Here is an 18,814-nt window from a genome sequence, read left to right on the forward strand (position 1 = left end):
AGCTCCCGCACCTGTAAGGCTACTTGCCCTTTGAATCGGACGAGATTTCTCACGTGAAACCTCTCCGAATTCACCTATACCTGCGGGGGATTAGCCACTAGCTAACCCAGTACCTGTGCAAGAGGCTCTCGCCTCGGTAATCGCGCATGAACCCACACAATTGTACATCAGTGAAATGAAAAGCCCTCTTGTGGGGCATTACATAACTGCACGTAAGGGAGAGAGAGTAGTGTGTAGCGCGCAGGGCATCACTCCTGGCACCACACTGTACATGGAGGGAAAGGAAGCACTCCATAGCTCTTAACCTGTGGTAGGAAACTCAAAAATGAGCCTCCCAGCTATAAATTCAGCGCCACTTCTTGATGCATGAGGCAAGTGCACAGAAATGTGCCACTTGGCGTATTTAAAAGCATTTTCGGGTTTGCTGCCTGAAAATCTCTCGACTGGTTGCTCAGTTGACTTCGCGGCAGAGTTGTAAAATGTTCCCCTAGTCATACCGGAGGTAATGACGCGAATACATTTCACGGCCCAAAATAGCAGTTCCCTAAATTTTAGGAAATGATTCTGTTGGGCTCCCACTGGTCATCTGACCATCTATCCTCATCGGGACCGCATCCAAAAGTGCAATGTGGCCCAACTGTCGGATACTTTCTGTTGGTAGTCACACCTTGACTTTAGGCCTTTATTGAGTTCATTTCCTAGTATCCACCAACTTGCTAAGTGCGACGGGGGGACCTACATGATCTTGCTATGAGCCTAGACATCCTCTCACTATATGAATTCCAGTGCCGACCACTTCCCGTCTGCTGGTGAAACTACCGTTCACATTGGCCATACAATGTCCGACCATTTGCTACTTCAAAAAGAGGGTCTCAAAAATAAAACAAAACCCATTGGAAAGAAACCAACAACTAAAGTTAGCAGTTGCCACGTCCTCGTGACATAGTTAACAGCTTCCACGTCCCCGTGACATACCCCCCTCTTGAAATCGCAAACGTCCTCGATTGCATACCATAAATACACGCCACTGATGATCTTGTGCTATTAACACTCTTTTATCATCGCATGTATCCGCAAGAAAGGTCGTAACACATAGATACAAATGACTTAATGAGACCTTCATACTTTTGTCATTTCCATCTATTACACTGAATTCATATGTACATTTGATGTGCTAGCTCTATCATTACCCCTCCTTTGCACACGTTGGGTTGGGGCATAAGTAGGTTGTAACCCAAAGGCTTCAAGGTAAAGCTGCAATACATTTGGTGACTTTGACAGTTCATGCTCTTCCATCCACTTTGCATCCATAGGCATATAGTTCTTGAACTTCACCAAATAACGTCTTGCAACTTGTCCTTTAACTTTTCTGTCCTTATGTGCCAAAACTTGCTCACTAGGTGATAATAGCAATTCACGACGGTGACGATCAGCATCCTTTTTCTGTTTTGCGTGAGTCTTCTCCAAGGCAACTTTAATTTTCTTGTACATTTCATCCATGTTCTCAACATATCAATGTGCCTCAAAGATCTTGTTCTTTGTATGCAAAATGGGAGGAACCTTTTTACCGCCTTCAACAATCTCAAATGGTGCTTTGCCAGTAGACGAATGCACCGTATTATTGTACGCATACTCAAGCATAGGCAAATACTGTTCCCACTTGCGCTTATTATTTGACACATAGCATTTCAACAGATCTAAGACAATAGAATTAGCCTCTTCTGACTGTCCATCAGTTTGTGGATGAAACGAAGACGAGAACTTGAGCGTAGTGCCCATGTTCTTAAACAATCCTCTCCAAAACAAATTGGTCATGCGAGGATCACGATCACTGATAATCGATTGTGGCATACCATGGTACTTAAAACACATTGTACATGAACAAGCGTGCCATCTGATTAGATTTTATCTTCTTTCTGACAGGGATAAAATGGGCCTGCTTGCTTAACCTGCAGATAATGGTCCATATACCATCATTCCCTGTTGACGTTCTTGGAAGATCAAAGATAAAGTCCATAGCAATGCTTTCCCATGGCTTATCCGAAATCGGCAGTGGTTGTAACAACCCTGGTGCCTTTTGCCTGTCAAACTTGACCTTCTGGCAAATTATGCATGCTCGCACAAAGGCATCCACATCTCTCCTCAAGATAGGCCAATAGAAGAATGTCTCTACCGCTTTAACTGTCGCATCAATGCCACGATGCCCTGCATACGGTGGGACATGACTGCATACGGTGGGACATGACTCTCTTCCATGACCTTATGTCGTAGTGGCCTAGTGACACAAAGTCTGCCATGCATCATCATAAAACCATCTCTGAGGAGGTAGTGCTCGTGATGTTGCCCCTCTTGTAACTGTTCAAAGATCCTTGCAAAATCTTCATCAGCAGTATACTGGTCCTTCATGTCATCTAGCTCATGATGATAAGGAATTGACACAGCCAAAATTTGTGGCTTTCTTGATAACGCATCAGCCACGACATTCTTCTTGCCTTCCACATGCATAATCTGGAAGTGGAACATAGAAAGCATATGCTTTTCGGATAACTTTGACCGTGTCAAGAAATATCGGAAGGTCTGATGATCTGTTTGGACAACAAAATCAGCACCTAAGAGGTAGTGCTTCTAGCTAGAAAGCGCATGAATCACGGCCAAGAGCTCTTTCTCATAGACTTGCATAGTCCTCTCTGGCCCTTGCAAAATTTGGCTTTCATAAGCTACTATCCGTCCGTCTTGCATTAGCACTGCTCCGATGCTACTGCCACACGCGTCACACCGGGCCACAAATGACTTCCTGAGATTTGGCAAAACAATTACTGGATCTGAAGTCAACTTTTCCTTTAAGAGAGTAAAAGCTGAAATCTCTTTTTGGGTCCATCTGAAAGTGACCTCTTTCTTTTGCAAAGCGTGAAGAGGCGATGCTATCTCTGCAAAATTCCTGATAAACCTTCTATAGTAGGAATACAATCCCAAGAAGCTTCTGACATCCTGCACAGTCTTCAAGTCTGGCCATGTCTTGATAGCTTCGACCTTTGCAGGATCCATTCTAACACCATCCTTTGAGACTATGTGGCCAAGAAAGTGGATCTCTTCCAAGAAGAATTCACTTTTCTTAGGATTGACAAGTAACCTGTGACTGCGCAGCTCTTCGAACACAATGGTCAAGTGACGCCTATGCTCCTCTTCATTCTTTGAATACACTATCATATCGTCGAAGAACGTCCCAACAAATTGTTGATGCGAGCAGAAAATCCGGTCCATCATTCTGTTGAACGTGGCAGGAGCATTTGTTAGCCCAAACGGCATCACTAGAAACTCATAAAGACCAAATGTCGTTCTAAACGTAGTCTTGTGCACATCCTTTGGCCTTATACGAATGTGATGGTACCCACTCTTAAGGTCTATCCTACTGAAAATTGCAGCACCCTCTAAACGATCGAGAATATCATCAATTCTAGGAATAGGAAACCTATTCTTGATGGTATTCTTATTCAACGCACGGTAGTCAATACATATGCGCCATGAGCCATCCTTCTTATGCACTAGGAGCACTGGGGAGCAAAAGGGTGAAGAACTAGGCTGAATCAGCCCCTTCTCTAATAACTCCTCAACCTGGTCTATAATCTCTTTCTGCTGCGCCGCACTAACCCTGTAGGGAGGTCTATTTGGTGGGCTACACCCTGGCACCAAATCTATCCCCGATGGTCCTCAGGTCTCTTTGGCGGCAATTGCGACGGTAATGAATCAGAAAAATAGTCACTAAACTTTTGCAAAAATGATGACCTTTCTTTATCTAACACAGATAAATTTGACTGATCACTATCTGAGACATCACGTGCAAAAATCAAGTACACAGAAAGATGATTCTTTATTACAGAAGTGATAGCAGAAGCAGATACGATAGGGATTGACTCTCCTTTAAGCTTTACATCCAAGATGTGAGTTTTGCCCCTATGCTGTACAATGATCTTTCTGTTGTAGGCATCCAAGACTCCATGCACTCGGAACATCCACGGGATCCCCAACAAGGCATCACATCCTTCCAGCGGCATGATGTAGAACTCTTCTGTGTCCACATACGACTGGATATGCAGACACAGATTTCCAATAATGGGAGTAACACACTCTGAGTGGCCAGGACATGCCAACCCTGCCTCTGTTGTGTACCCCATCTCTTCAGCTCTGATGACCAGCTTCATAGCTAACTCTGGTGAGATAAAGTTGTCTTTGGCACCTGGATCAAAGAAGATGAGTGCCGTCTGATCCCTAACTTTACCCCATGCCCTGCATAACTCACTGGCATTTGTGCTGGGCCTGTCACCCACCATGTCTGGCACTAAACCTGCCGTGGGTTTAGGATTCTTGCCTTTCTGGTCTTCTTTATCCTCTGAGTCAGTTGGTCTTTTCCTTTGTGGACAATTGGTAGCAAAGTGACCAGGCTGCTTGTGGAGAACACGCTTATTATGTGTGTTTATTCATACTGAAACCTAAAAGAAAACTGAACTCTGAACAGAACTTGAGAACAAGAGACTCAGAGACTGAATGTTTGATTGATTGAAATGTGTTACAATGGCGTTCTTATATAGAATCTGAAGAGACACAATGAAGAGACGTGACCCTTGGTCAAAAGACATGACCCTAGGTCAATAGTCGTCTCTCTCTGCTGTAGAGTTTTGACCATTCGGCGTAGAGGTGCAGCCATTCGTCGAAGAGGCATGGCTGTTCGCCGAATAGATGCGACTCTTGGACAAAGAGGTACATCCTTTTGAGAACAAGGGTCTCTGATATGGTACGTCTTTGTATCTGCAAGAGAATGAGACAAGAAAGGTAATACAATCATGAAGAATACGTCACAATTGTGACATTCCCTCCCATTCAAAATAAAACCCTGTGTATTAAATTATAGACATTCGTTTATCAAAGAACTCTTGTAGAAGTTGAGGGTATTGTTGCATCTCTTCATCAGTTTGCGATGTAGAATCCGATTCATCAAGATCCATCCACTTGACTAGGAATTCTGTAGTAATCTTCCGTCTTGTCTCTTTCTGATGAACATCGAGAATAAGTTCTGGAACCAGAATCAAGTGTTCTTCCTCTATTTCTGGAACATAGGATGAGACATCTGGAATAACTGAATCTCCTGGAATATATTTCTTAAGCCAAGAAATATGAAATGTTCAAGTCTGTAACTGATTGTAGAATACTTCTTCAAAATCTTGAAAGGACCATAATATTTGGGTCGTAACTTTGGAAAAACAGACTTTACTGTCTTATATCCATGCGAAGCAACATATAATAACACCAAGTCTCCTTCCTGAAACTCTGTATGGCGACGATGTTTATTTGCTTGCTTTTGATAAGTTTGTCGAACATGTGCCAGCTTGTCCTTAATTTGAATAAGAATATCTTGCATTTCATTTACCAATTGATCTGCCAAAGCAACCTTATGTTGTATCACAAAATTTGTAGGAATCAACGGAGTATGTCCAAAGGCTGCTTGGAAGGGAGTCATGCCAATTGCTGAATGAAAGGAGTTATTGTAAGCAAACTCCACCAATGGAAAATATTCTTCCCAAGAATTCAATCGAGTCTGTATATAATGTCGTAACATTTCTTGCAATATTTGATTTACTCGTTCAGTTTGTCCATCAGTCTGTGGATGATAAGCTGAACTGAATAAAAGATTCGTTCCCAATGATTTGAATAAGGAGGTCCAAAAATGTCCTGTAAACTTTGGATCTCGATCTGAAATGATTGATTTTGGTAATCCATGGATTCGAAATATATGTTGCACGAATAATGAAGCAATATCTAGGGCTGAAGCTATCATTCTACAAGGTATGAAATGTGCCATTTTAGAAAATTGATCCACTATCACCAATAGCTGATTATTTCCTTTGGAAGATTTAGGCAACGTTGTGATGAAGTCCATGCTGATGCTTTCCCAGCGCTCATTTGGAATTGGTAACGACTGTAATAATCCTTGCGGTAATTGTCGTGACGCCTTCATAGTTTGACAAGAGTGACAAGCTTTGACAAAGTTCACCACATCTTGCTTCATTTGAGGCCAATAAGAAACAGCTGTCAATAATTTGTACGTTTTGTTGATTCCGGTATGAGAAGCATAAGGTACTTCATGATGTTCTTGAATAATCATTTTTCGCAAACGCGAAATATGTGGTACACAAATTCTGTCCTCATAATACAACAGATTATCTTGCATTGTATAAGCTGCAACCAAGTTCATTTCTGCCTGTGTAGGAGTGTTTGTTCGAAGCATCGAAAAATTTCAGCAAAATCTCGATCAGTCAAGTATTCATTTTTAAAACAATCAGGAATATCAAATGTACCTGTAGAAATTGCCATATTCGTAGCTTGAGGCATTCGACTAAGTGCATCTGCTACCGAATTCTGAAGTCCTGGTACATATTCAATGACCATGTGAAAATTTGCCAAAAATTCCACCCAACGTCCTTGTCGAGGGTTCATAATTGGGTGTGTAAAAATATACTGCAATGGTTGATGATCTGTCTTGACAACAGAGTCAGCTCCCAAAAGATAATGTTTCCATGTACGATATGTATGGACAGTGGCTATAAACTCTTTGTCATAGACTAGATAACGGATTTGTATAGCAGTAAACTTCTTGCTATCAAATGCAATAACCCTATCATTTTGCATTAATACACCACCAAAAGCACGATCTGAAGCATCTGTCATCACAAGAAATGGTTTTGTAGGATCCGCAATGGCCATGACTGGAGTAGTTGTTAAGGCTTGTTTGAGATCATTAAAAGACTTTTCTGCTTCTGAAGACCACGTAAGTTTGTCAAACTTTGTCAACTCTGATAGAGGAGCAGCAATATCTGAAAATCTATAAACCTTGGTATGATAGAAATTTGCTAATCCCAAGAATGAACGAACATCAGATATTGTTGTTGGAAGAGGCCACTCCATAATGACTTTGATTTTCTGAGGGTCAACTGCTATTCCATCAGCTGAGATAACATGCCCAAGATACTTGATCCAATCCTTGAAAAATTTGCTTTTTTTCTTGTTGACATAAAGCACATTAGTCCGTAATACGAAAAACACCAAACGAAGATGCTCTTTGTGTTCTGCAATATCTTTGCTAAAAACCAGAATGTCATCCACGTAGATGATGACAAATTTATCCAGATATGGACCAAAAATTTCATTCATTAGGTCATAAATGATACATGAGCATTGGTTAATCCGAAACGTATTACCAGAAATTCATAATGTCCATATTTTGTTCTGAATGCCGTTTTATACTCATCACCTGCTTTGATTCTGATTTGATGATAACCAGACTTTTAAGTCAATCTTCGAAAATACTTTAGCACCCAAAAGTTGGTCAAACAGTTCATCAATCCGTGGAAGAGGAAATTTGTTTTTAATTGTTAATTTGTTTAATGTGCGGTAGTCAATACACAAGCGCATCAAACCATCTTTTTTTTAAACCAACAATACTAGAGCACCAAAAGGACTTTTACTTGGACGAATATGACCTTTATCTAATAATTCTGCTAGTTGTCTCTGAATTTCTTGAGATTTAGAATATGAGACTCGATACGGAGCTCGTGTAGGCGGAGCATTGCCAGGAATGAGATCAATCGGATGATCCATTGGTCTACGAGGAGGTAAGGTGCTCGGCAAGTCATCAGGAAAAAGATCCAAGTATGGTTTACAGAATGGTTGCTCAAGGTAAGCTGCTGGCTTTGGTGTTGGTTTGGATTGAACTGCATCAGCTGTATCATCGTCGATGCTACGTATCATTAACAGTGTTGTAGAACTGTCTGGTTTGCGTACCATCCGTTTAACTTGCAATGCAGAAACGACAGTCACCGGTTGTACACGAAATAGGCCATTCAGAGTAAGAAGCTGGCCACCCTTGCAAAGGGTTATAGTATGTCCTCGAAAACTGATCAGAGGGTCATATTGGTATAACCAACATTGGCCAAGAATCATATCATAAGTGGATAATGGCATTACTTCGAAAGTGAGACTATCTTGATAGTCTTGAACGTCAAAGGGCAACTGCTGAACAATTGTGTTGCACGTTAAGAATGACCCATCTGCTAACTCAACATCGTACGGTTGAGTACTCTGGACAATAGGTAATTGTAGTCGATGCACAATGTTGGTGCTCACAAAATTATTGGAACATCCCCTATCAACCAAAATGTTAATAGGTTTGCCATGAATGAAGCCAAGGAGACTTAAGACTTGATTAGACAAGTTGCTCGGTATGGGCATAGTATTCTGGGCATTTTTCATTAAAAATGTAGCCACCTTGGAACGCGAATTGTGTTAACAACACGTTTGCCTCTGTCTTGCTGTGAAGTAGAATTGGCAGACTGGTCAAAATTAAAAGGTAACAGTGTAGATGTCTCTGCATTAGCGTTTCGTCTCAGGTTAGATGGTTGAGGCCGCTTATCACATTGGAACCAACGATGAGGTCCACCGCAAAGGGTACATAATCCATCTTTGGAGGGTTGTGAACTGGATTGTTGTGGAGGAGCAGCAGAAGTTGACGCTTGATTGCCATATGAACGTCTGTCCGGGTAAGATTTTTGCCGAAATGATTGTCGGCCACGACGACGTCGATTAAAATTAGACCGATCATTTTGAAAATTTGGCCTACTATTCTGCGCTCTCGGACTCCAAACACTAGATCGGGACAAGGAACTAGCAGTTGATTGGGACTGTGAAACATTAGAACCATTATGTGATCTATTGCCTGAATAAGAGACATCACGCTTGTTTCGAAAGGGGGCACGGGATCCGCGACCAAATGGGCGATCACCGGCTCGACCAAGCGGAAAGTGATCTCTGCGAAAGCCACCTAACCGTTCCACATATGAAATGGCGTCCTCAACTGTAGGGGGGTTTGCCTTATGTATATCATCGCGAAGGGTGGGCTCAAGTCCATCGACGAAAAAATGCAATTTATCGTCGGGAGTAATGGTCATTATCTCCAAGTTCAGTCGTTGGAACTGAGATATGTAAGCAGCCATAGAGCCTGTTTGCTTTAAGTGGCGCAACGTAGAACGGGCATGAAAATCAGCACTTGCTTGCACAAAGGCTTTGCACATTGCGCGCTTGAATTTGGCCCACGTCGGTGTTTGTTTTCCTAAGGCAACCTGATTTTGCCACCAAAGAAAGGCAGTGTCTTTCAGGAGGCTAGCAGCCAAAGCTACTTTTTTTTGTTCCGTTATGTCCAGGTTATTAAAATAATTGTCCATCTTGAAAATCCATTGATCAATCACCCGCTTATTGCGTCAACCATCATAAGGTTCAGGGGGTTTGATGTCCACTTTTTTTTAATTAGATTCCGTAATTAATCGAAATAAATATTTAAGTTCAGGATTGTTAACCTCATCAGGTAGATCTGGCATGGCTTGATCTTCGCCACGTACGGAAGATGTAGAACTGCCGTCCTGCTGAGGTGTCGGCTGTGTCAGGGCTTTAACTTCATTTGACAAGGACTGGAGCATAGACTCGAACTCGGCTGTCGTGAAGCTTGGGCCTCAAACTGTTGCTGAATGGCGGCCAAGAGTGCTGCTCCGTCCACCTGTTCCTGCTATGTCCCTGAGTCTGACATGACGAGCTCATAGCTCGTAGCGAGGCGAGGCTAGAAAAGACCAACCTGTATGTGTGTAGTGGCTCCGCGAACTGAGCGAATGCTGGGTCGTCCTTCGTAAAATCCTTGATCTCGTCGAGCTCTGGAGTCAGTGGAGTGTAATTTGGCACGACTTCCTTTGTGTGGAAAGGAATTAATGTGTGGGAAGTCTAGATCTCGGAGAGGTTGTCCACGTAACAAGCCGGAATATGATATGCAACGAATGGGAAACGAGTCAAAAGGAACTCGTAATGTGGAAACTCTGTTTGCTTGCACCGAATGGTAATCCGCCACACTGACCACCTTTAGAACCCGAAATGGCGTTGCGAGATGTGCACCAGATACTCTCTTTCGAGAGGGTTTGGAGGTTCGGGAGAGTACGTGGGAGACGGAATCCCCTCTGGTACTTCCGGAACAGCCTGCTCTGGAACGGGTGCAGGAATAGGTATAGGTGCAGGGATCTCCACAATTTCCGGCTCTGGAGAATCCGGAAGTAGTATGATGTCGGGTTCTAGCGAATCGGAGATGATTATAATCTCGCGGGGAGGAGGACTTTCGGGAAGAATTTCTTCCGGCACGTCGTCTACGTATGACAGATACGGAACAGGCGTATGCGTCATCGTCCATGAGAAAGTAAAGCCCGTGACGCGTAGTGTGTGGCCGGAAGAAGAAATCGCAAGAAGACTAGCGTTGCACAGTTTCGCTGTGTTGCTGGTTCGTTGCGTAGAAGAATTTGTAGCCATGCTGTATAATGTGGTTAAGTTAATGAAACACCGCTTATGGCCGGTCACCCAAATTTGGGGCGGCCAGGCACTTTTAATAAATTATAAGCTTATGAAGGGTCAGGCAGCCATCGTAAATTATTAACCCCAGCGTAAAAAAACTCAGCAACTCTTCGTCAGCTAGCGTGGAAGATTTTGTGCGCTGTCGCTTGAGATGCCACTTGGTAATGTGCTCCGCTGCTTGGGAAGAGGTGCGGTGAAAAGGCACAACACTACATGTACCGGCTGTACATACGAGCCTTCGGGTACACGCCACACATATATTCTGGGTACGCCACACACTCGCACACACTGCTATCTGCCCTCTTTATATTCCTTCTTTTTTTTGTTTTTCTCTGAATTAAAGAGAATAGTTAGGAGTTACCGCATACACGTAGGCAATTGGCCATCATCTTTCCTCTGCTGCCATACAACTCACGAGGTGAGGGTTGCGGGAAGGGTAGGCAACGACAAAGCTAGGTAGACGCCAAGTCCAAAGCCCCGGAATTTTTTTTTTCTCTGATACCACTGTGAAGAACACGCTTATTATGTGTGTTTATTCATACTGAAACTTAAAAGAAAACTGAACTCTAAATAGAACTTGAAAACAAGAGACTCAGAGATTGAATGTTTGATTGATTGAAATGTGTTACAATGGCGTTCACAATGAAGAGACGTGACCCTTGGTCAAAAGACATGACCCTAGGTGAATAGTCGTGTCTCTCTGCTGTAGAGTCGTGACCATTCGGCGTAGAGGTGCAACCATTCGCCAAAGAGGCATGGCTATTCACCGAATAGATGCGACTCTTGGACAAAGAGGTACATCCTTTCGAGAAAAGGGGTCTCTGATCTGGTACGTCTTTGTATCTGCAAGAGAACCAGGCAAAAAAGGTAATACAATCATGAAGAATACGTCACAATCGTGACATTGCTCGCATATAAAGCATTTTTTTTCAGCCATTAGGACCTTCTTTTCCTCAAGCGACTTGCGCACAAAAGGCTTCCTTTTCTGTTTCTTTGCCTGCGCTCCAGAAGTCCCGGTTGAATCCTTGTCTTTGGTGGCCTTTTCTGACCCCTGTGACGCATTAGGAGCCGTTTTCACAAAGGGCTTCTTCGCTGAATTTTTCTTTTGCTGCCCTCCTTTGTCGTTGCTCGGAAATCCACTGTCCTCTCCTTTCAACAAGGCAAGACCAGTGTTCGCAACTTCCATTAGCTGAGTGAGGGTAGCCACTCTGTTCTTGGTACAGTAATCGTGAAGCCCTTTAGGCAGCCCACAACAATACTTCCCTATCTGCTTTGTCAATGGCACAAATCTGAAGGAGGTCACCGGGAGTAACGCTTTACAAAACCTCCTATTGTACTCCAGCAAGCTCTTGCACGAAGCTGAAGTAAGCTGGTGCCAATCTGTCATGACGTCGGCTTCAAATTCATTTGACAGCCAAGCAGATGCAAACATTTGCTTGAAGTAAACCCAAGTGGCGGGTGCCTGTCCTTGCATTAACAATGTCGTCCACCATGTGAGCGCATTGCATAGTTACCCGGAACGGGGAACGGGAACGGGAGGGTGCGGAATGGGACAGGAACGGGGAGGAGGAGGGGGGCCGGAACAGGAACGGGGCCGGAACGGTCCACTGAAGTAAGGCTTGAATTACCTCCATTCAGCTTAGTCCCAAATAAACTCTTAAACAACCCCAAAATTGCCCCCAAATCTGCCCCCTAACTTGCCCTCAAAGTGCACCAAATATAATCCCCAAACAGCCCCAAATTTGCCCCCAAAAGCCCACTTTTTTGCTCCCAAATGCCTACTTTTTTCCATTCCGCCCCGTGTTTCGCTGTTCCGCCTCATGTTCTGCCTCGTTCCCCCCATTCCGGAACACCGTTCCGGTTACACCCCGTTCTAGAACGGCGTTCCGTTCCCATCTCCATTTCGGAAACATGACTTGTGATGAACGTCGTTTTGGAACGTTTGGGCTGTGTTCCCCCCGTTCCCTGTTACACTGGCGCATTGTCCTTTAAGAAAGTGGCAACTTTCCTGACTTTCGAGGCCTCTGTAAAATTCCCTCCTGCATAAGCTGTATCAAACTGCTGGAGGAAAGTGAGAGCCTTTGCTTTATCCTCAAAACCACTGAAAGTACTGAACTTTACAACTGCACCACCTTCTTGGTAAGCTTTCGGCTTCTCCAGTGTCCCCAAGTTGTCATAAGGGATGGTCTGCAACATGGGCACTGTAGTAGGCATGATCGACACATCTTGGCCATTCACATTTTGCGTCAGAGGTGCAATATCTGGCTGTTGTCCATAAAAACCAGCCATGCCAAAATGATCCTGTGGCACCCCAAACTGGCCCTGGTTGCACTGAAAACCCTGCTACATGCCGATACTACCGTACATAGGGTTTGGCATCATGCCTTGCATACCCCCAAACACTGTTCCTGGCATGTACGCATGACTTCCAGGCGCATAACCAGCCATACTTTGGAACACTGATCCACCCCCGAAATACCCAGGATGTACCGTGGGTGGTGGAAAAACTGGGTGCATAGCCTGGTATCCAGTTCCCTGTCCATTCAAGACAGCATGCTGGCTCTGAAAGGTGGCAGGCTGAATTGGCATAACCTGTGGAATAGGCGTTCTAGGCACCTGTTCAAGCACGGGAGGAACCTGTTTTGGAGCCCCTGACTCCGCAACATGGGAGTGTTCCCTTTCCTCCTGAGCCGCATGAAGTACCTGGGCTCGAGCCTCAACAAGCTCCGTACACGGTGTAGGTTGCCTATTTTGCTGTTGCACTGGTGGCGCTTGCAAGAACTCCATAAACCTTGGATTTTGCACTAGCTACGAAAAGACATTCACCGCGGCAACTAGTTGAGTCCTGAACGCATCATCCTCAAGTTGCCCAATCATAAAGCCCTGTACTACTGGAGGGACATTCACATTGACATGAGGTATAGACTGACCTGGCCGTGAACTCTCGCCAATCTCGAAGACCATAGGAATCTCCCGTCTGTCCTTCGAAGAGGAACCCTCTTCCATAATGCCCTTCCCTTTGTCGGCCATAGTTTAATCCCGCGTTCCTGCACTCTATGTCTTTACCCAAAACAACCGAGGCTCACTCTTTGAGGAAAAAGTGATTGATGTCCTGGCAATGGAACCTTGAAACCGGCCCGTAGGGCTGTAGGTGTTGGCTTTCACTCGAAATTCTATACTTTAGACACACACACAGAGCACTTTGCAAAAAGAACCTGCGACGGGAATTAACACTTGAATACACACACGGCTCGGAAGCTAGAATGCCCCGAGCAGACGCCGACAACCTATAGGCTCCAAAATTGGCGCGCCTTTTGGTATTTCTTTATTCTTTAACAGAGGGAATAAAACCTGTGATCTCCTACGAGCTGCCCCGCATAATCCAGGCTGAGAAACACCTGTTCTAGCCCGATTTTCGGCAGCATAATCGTACTAGGACGCTTCACAGTCAATATCCCCACGCAATAGATGACTTTCCCGACGCATACGGACACTTTGCAAAACCTGGCGAGAATCTGCAGCACGCTGAATTCTCTGTTTTCTGCCCCGAAAATGCGCCACATCACCTCTACAGCGGTCCTCTTGCGTTCCCGAACCTCCTGGGGGTATTAGGGACCGTTTAGGGCCGAAACCCTAAACCTGCAAAAATACACAGCAGGCTGTAATTCCCTGTTTTGGGCTCCGTTTCGCGTGCCGGTCGCATTTGTAGCAATTCCTCGAGCTCCCGTACCTGTAGGGCTACTTGCCCTTTGAATCGGACGAGATTTCTCATGTGAAACCTCTCCGAATTCACGTACCTGCGGGGGATAGGCCACTAGCTAACCCAGTACCTGTGCAAGAGGCTCTTGCCTCGGCAATCGCGCATAAACCAACACAATTGTACATCAGTCAAATGAAAAGCCCTCTTGTGGGGCATCACATAACTGCACGTAAGGGGGAGAGAGAGCAGTGTGTAGCGTGCAGGGCATCACTCCTGGCACCACACTGTACATAGAGGGAAAGGAAGCACTCCATAGCTCTTAACCTGTGGGCAGGAAACTAAAAAATGAGCCTCCCAGCTTTAAATTCAGCGCCACTTCTTGATGCATGAGTCAAGTGCACAGAAATGTGCTACTTGACGCATTTACAAGCATTTTCCCGTTTCGGGTTTGCTGCCTAAAAATCTCCCGACTGGTTGCTCAGTTGACTTCACGGCAGAGTTGTAAAATGTTCCCCTAGTCATACCGGAGGTAATGACGCGAACACATTTCACGGCCCAAAATAGCAGTTCCCTAAATTTTAGGAATGATTCCGTTGGGCTCCCACTGGTCATCTGACCATCCATCCTCATTGGGACCGCATCCAAAAGTGCAATGTGGCCCAACTGTCGGATACTTTCTGTTGGTAGTCACACCTTGACTTTAGGCCTTTATTGAGTTCACTTCCTAGTATCCACCAACTTGCTAAGTGCGACGGGGGGACCTACATGATCTTGCTCTGAGCCTAGACATCCTCTCACTATACGATTTCCAGTGCCGACCACTTCCCGTCTGCGCGTGAAACTACCGTTCACATTGGCCATACAATGTCCGACCGTTTGCTACTTCAAAAAGAGGGGCGCAAAAATAAAACAAAACCCATTGGAAAGAAATCACAACTAAAGTTAGCAGTTGCTACGTCCTCGTGACATAGTTAACAGCTGCCACGTCCCCATGACACATCGTGCTCCCCCTCCTCTGCCTATCTGCCACTGTGAGGATCACTGGTGCATGGTCCGAGAAGGAAGTCCCTGCTAGAATGCCGACTGTCCCACCCAAGTCACAAAAATGGTCACTAGTGTAGAACCGATCTATCCGCGATAGATTCACTCCTCCCACTCTGCGGTCCGAACGAGAGAAGGTCAGGCTGTCTGGGGGCCTCACAAAGCTAGAGTGTTGCCACACATCCGAAACCCTCAGTCATACAAAACCTCTCCCAAGCTGCCAGCTCAACTCCATGCACAGTAGCATGGCTACCACCAATTCTGTCAGAAGGGTCCTCCAACATGTTGAAGTCACCCCCTATGCACCACTGCTCTGCGTGCGGCAAAGACTCAACAATCTGTGACCAGAACTCTTCTCGTGCACTCACCACATTGGGCGCATATATGTTCGGGAAGCCCACAAGGCAACCCTGAACTTGCATAGTGATCTACTGAGCTCTGCCTGGCACAATAATCCCTCTGCCCACAATGGCGTGCTGCAAAGAATCCGCAATAGTCATACATACCCCACCCTGGATGCCTCCAGGTCCAAAAGCAGCTGATCAAGGAGTATCATATCGTCCACGCAAGAGCTGACCACATCGTCTAATGAGGCTCTCACACAGATGGTGCTCCTGTAGCATAAGGAGATCAATCTCTCCGCCCCACAAGGCACGCTGAAGCTCCTGATGCAGTCGGCCCCTTTGACGCTGAAACTGGGGCCCACCTAATCCCTGCACGTTCCATGAGACGATCCTCATGGGGATCGAGAGAGAACAGATGCTGCCGCAGCAGCTAAACGTGCAATCTTCGAGGCTGGCTTGGATGGGGAGTAATCCGCATCCGAGCGTCCTCTAGATAGGCGTGACTACAAAGACGCCTGGCCCAAGCCCAAGTAGACCGAGCCGTGCGTAAAGCAACCTCCTTTGTCTAGAAGTCCTCATGAATGTGTACATAGCATGGCGGGCACTATGTATCAGCAAAGAGGTGAACCACAATGTGTCTACATCCTGCTGCATCTGGAGGGGTCACAGCAAACTTGGCCAATGGCCACAGAGTCTGAAGCATGTTTGTAACTCTTAGGTCTCCCATGTGGTGAGAGAACTCTAGGGCTTGTGTCTGGAGCCACTCCAACACTGTGTCGAGAGTCCACTCAGTCTGGTCGCTGCCGCAAAGGGGAAAAGAGAAGCCAACCGTTGAGTCCAAGACCTCTATCCCCCTAGCTGCAAGGAATAGAACATGAACCCTGAAGCAGGCTGCCTCAAGGTCTGGTGAGGAGTCACCGAGAAAGCGCGTAAAGTCGTAGGCAAAGAAGTCCCATTGGCGCCGAATGTCGAAGCTCGTCAGACCACGAGGGACTGCTGCAAAGGGAGACTCTCTGTACGTGTAGAGGGGGTCGCAAGAAAGGCTGTTCCTCTCTTGCCAAGCGACTCGTGGCAAAGGCGCTGCCAAGAGATCTCCTAGCAGCCGGGGATGGCCCTGCCCCTTGGGTCGACTGTGGAACTGGAGCGGGAGGATCTGAACGTCCAAGATCTTGCCCACCTCTGCGAGAAGGCGGGCCTGGAGAAGATCACACAGCTCTCCTTTGCTGGGTCTGGTGCCGAGAATCTTGCAGATGACTGAGGTTGCCTGGAGGCGCTGTTGCGAGGCTCGCTTGCTCTGTCGGTGAAAGAGCAAGTCGGATGGTGGGCTCAGCTGGGTCGGGCGAGGGGGCTTTTGAGGAGTCCCTCTGGGACGGAGCATGAGCCTCCGTTTGTGTCTGTTGCTGTGGTGGTAAGGGGGGGTGCTCAAAGACAAACACTTGCGAAACCCGACAAGTAGCGTCCCAGCGAGAACACCACTGCAGGGCTGAACAGAGTGAGGCCTTGTGTGAAAGGGGGGGGAGGGGGGGGGGGGGGGGGGGGGGGGCGCTAAAGGTGCGCAAAGGGGAGGAGAGCGGCGAAGGCGGGCTGAGGGAAGGCGGACAGGGGCAGAGGCAGAGCGGGGGCGGGCAGGGGCAGAGGCAGCGGCGGGCTGAGGGGGGGGCGGGTTGAGGCAGGGGGAGTGTCGGAGGGGGGGGGGGGGGGCTGGCGCGAGTGGGCAGCGGGAGGGGCAGAGGGGGCGGGCTGGCGCGAGTGGGCAAGGGGCAGAGGGGGGCTGGCGAGACTACGCAGTGCAGGGCAGGGGCGGCAAGCAGCGAAGCAGGGGGGGGGGGAGGCCGGGGTGGGCAGCGTACAGCAGCAGCGAGCGCGTACAATCCTTGCGATTTGCTCTGGATGCTGGGGACTTATCTCGTGAACTTCATCAGCTTTCTTATCTTTGTTTCTGATCCTCTTTCACTCTTGAACACATTGTATCGGCTTTATTTTGTGGGTTTTCCTCGCTTCGAGGTTTCCCACTTGTAATTATTCAACATGCTTTTACAAAAAAAAGTGTGCGTGTGTTGTGCTGGGGAGCATATGTTAGTACCTAGTTCTACACCCACTATTGGGCACTGACGACGTTAGTGGGGATGTCGTGGTATTTAGTCAATACTATGCATGATGGAGTTGATGGTTATATTGTCTTGTGGGTGACTACCATGGGTCTATACCTTGCACTTTCCTTCAAGGGTGAATCTGGGTTTATCCTGGATTCATCTAGGTATATATAATAGACGAAGGGATCCACCAGAAGATCCTCCTCTACATGCTTTTTCTTCTTTGGCAAAGATACCACCTACATCTCGTGAACCCACTCAGGTTTCTGGCGATTCTATTATGCCATCTTCTTCAAGAGAGATATCACCTTCATCTCTTGAACCCAACATGGTTCTTGGGGATCCTAGTGTGCCTTCAAACAGTTTTGACAGTGATAATATTCCTCTTGCTGTGGGTATGACAGTATGAGGAGAAATTTCCTCCTTGTGGATCACAGAAGAGTAAATACATTATGAGATCTGAATGAAGAATGTACAATTCAACCAATTTTCCAGGCGGTAACGACATTCGTTTCCTCACTTGTATCTTTTTCAATGATTGTATCTCCTTTGAACTTCCACCCATCTTTAATGTATTCATGGATGTTTGGGAGTGTGAAGAGGCTGCAACAGGGGGTGGCCTGATAAAAATGCCATGTGAGCATAGAGAAATAAAAGGCCCCTGTGTGGCATCAAAAAGGTCTCAGCGAGGGTGTGAATCCTACCCTACGAAAGGGCTTTTCCCCGTTGCCAGTCTACCAGGTAGGGGGCAAAACATAATGGGACAAACTGCCATGTGGTATGGCAGGAGAAGAAGAGAGTGGGAGCAGAAACTAATGACGTGGCATCTGTGATTTGCGGCTCAAGAAGATGTACAGACAATTGGTGATGTGGAAGCTCCTACACAAGCTTTTTTGCCTAGTTGGTTTTTTACCTAGGAGTTTTTTCAACATGGATTATTTATCCAGTTGCTTTTGTTTGGTCAGGTTATCAAGGTCAGAAGCTTTTAACTGCCTTTGGGGCTTAAGTGCCTAAAAATTGGTGGCAGGACTTCGCACTCTGTGTGCACTCCTTGTTTTGATTCGAAATGAATATGGATTTGGTTTTTCTATTGGCCAATCTCAACATCGATTATTTATCCAGCTGCTTTTGTTTCGTCAGGTTATTAAGGTCAGAAGCTACTGCCTTTGGGGCATAAGTGCCTATAAGTTGGTGGCAGGACTTCG

The 18,814-nt window shown here is 46.1% G+C and overlaps 1 protein-coding gene across 3 annotated transcripts in view; it reads left to right on the plus strand.

Annotated features, from left to right (window-relative positions):
• The window catches only part of LOC147420559 (uncharacterized), a 126,314-nt gene that overhangs the window by 36,559 nt on the left and 70,941 nt on the right, over positions 1-18,814 (plus strand). The gene's annotated exons all lie outside the window — the stretch shown is intronic.

This window comes from Adiantum capillus-veneris, chromosome 28, assembly GCF_014529385.1.
Source record: "Adiantum capillus-veneris isolate H3 chromosome 28, ASM1452938v2, whole genome shotgun sequence".
Lineage (NCBI taxonomy): Eukaryota > Viridiplantae > Streptophyta > Polypodiopsida > Polypodiales > Pteridaceae > Adiantum > Adiantum capillus-veneris.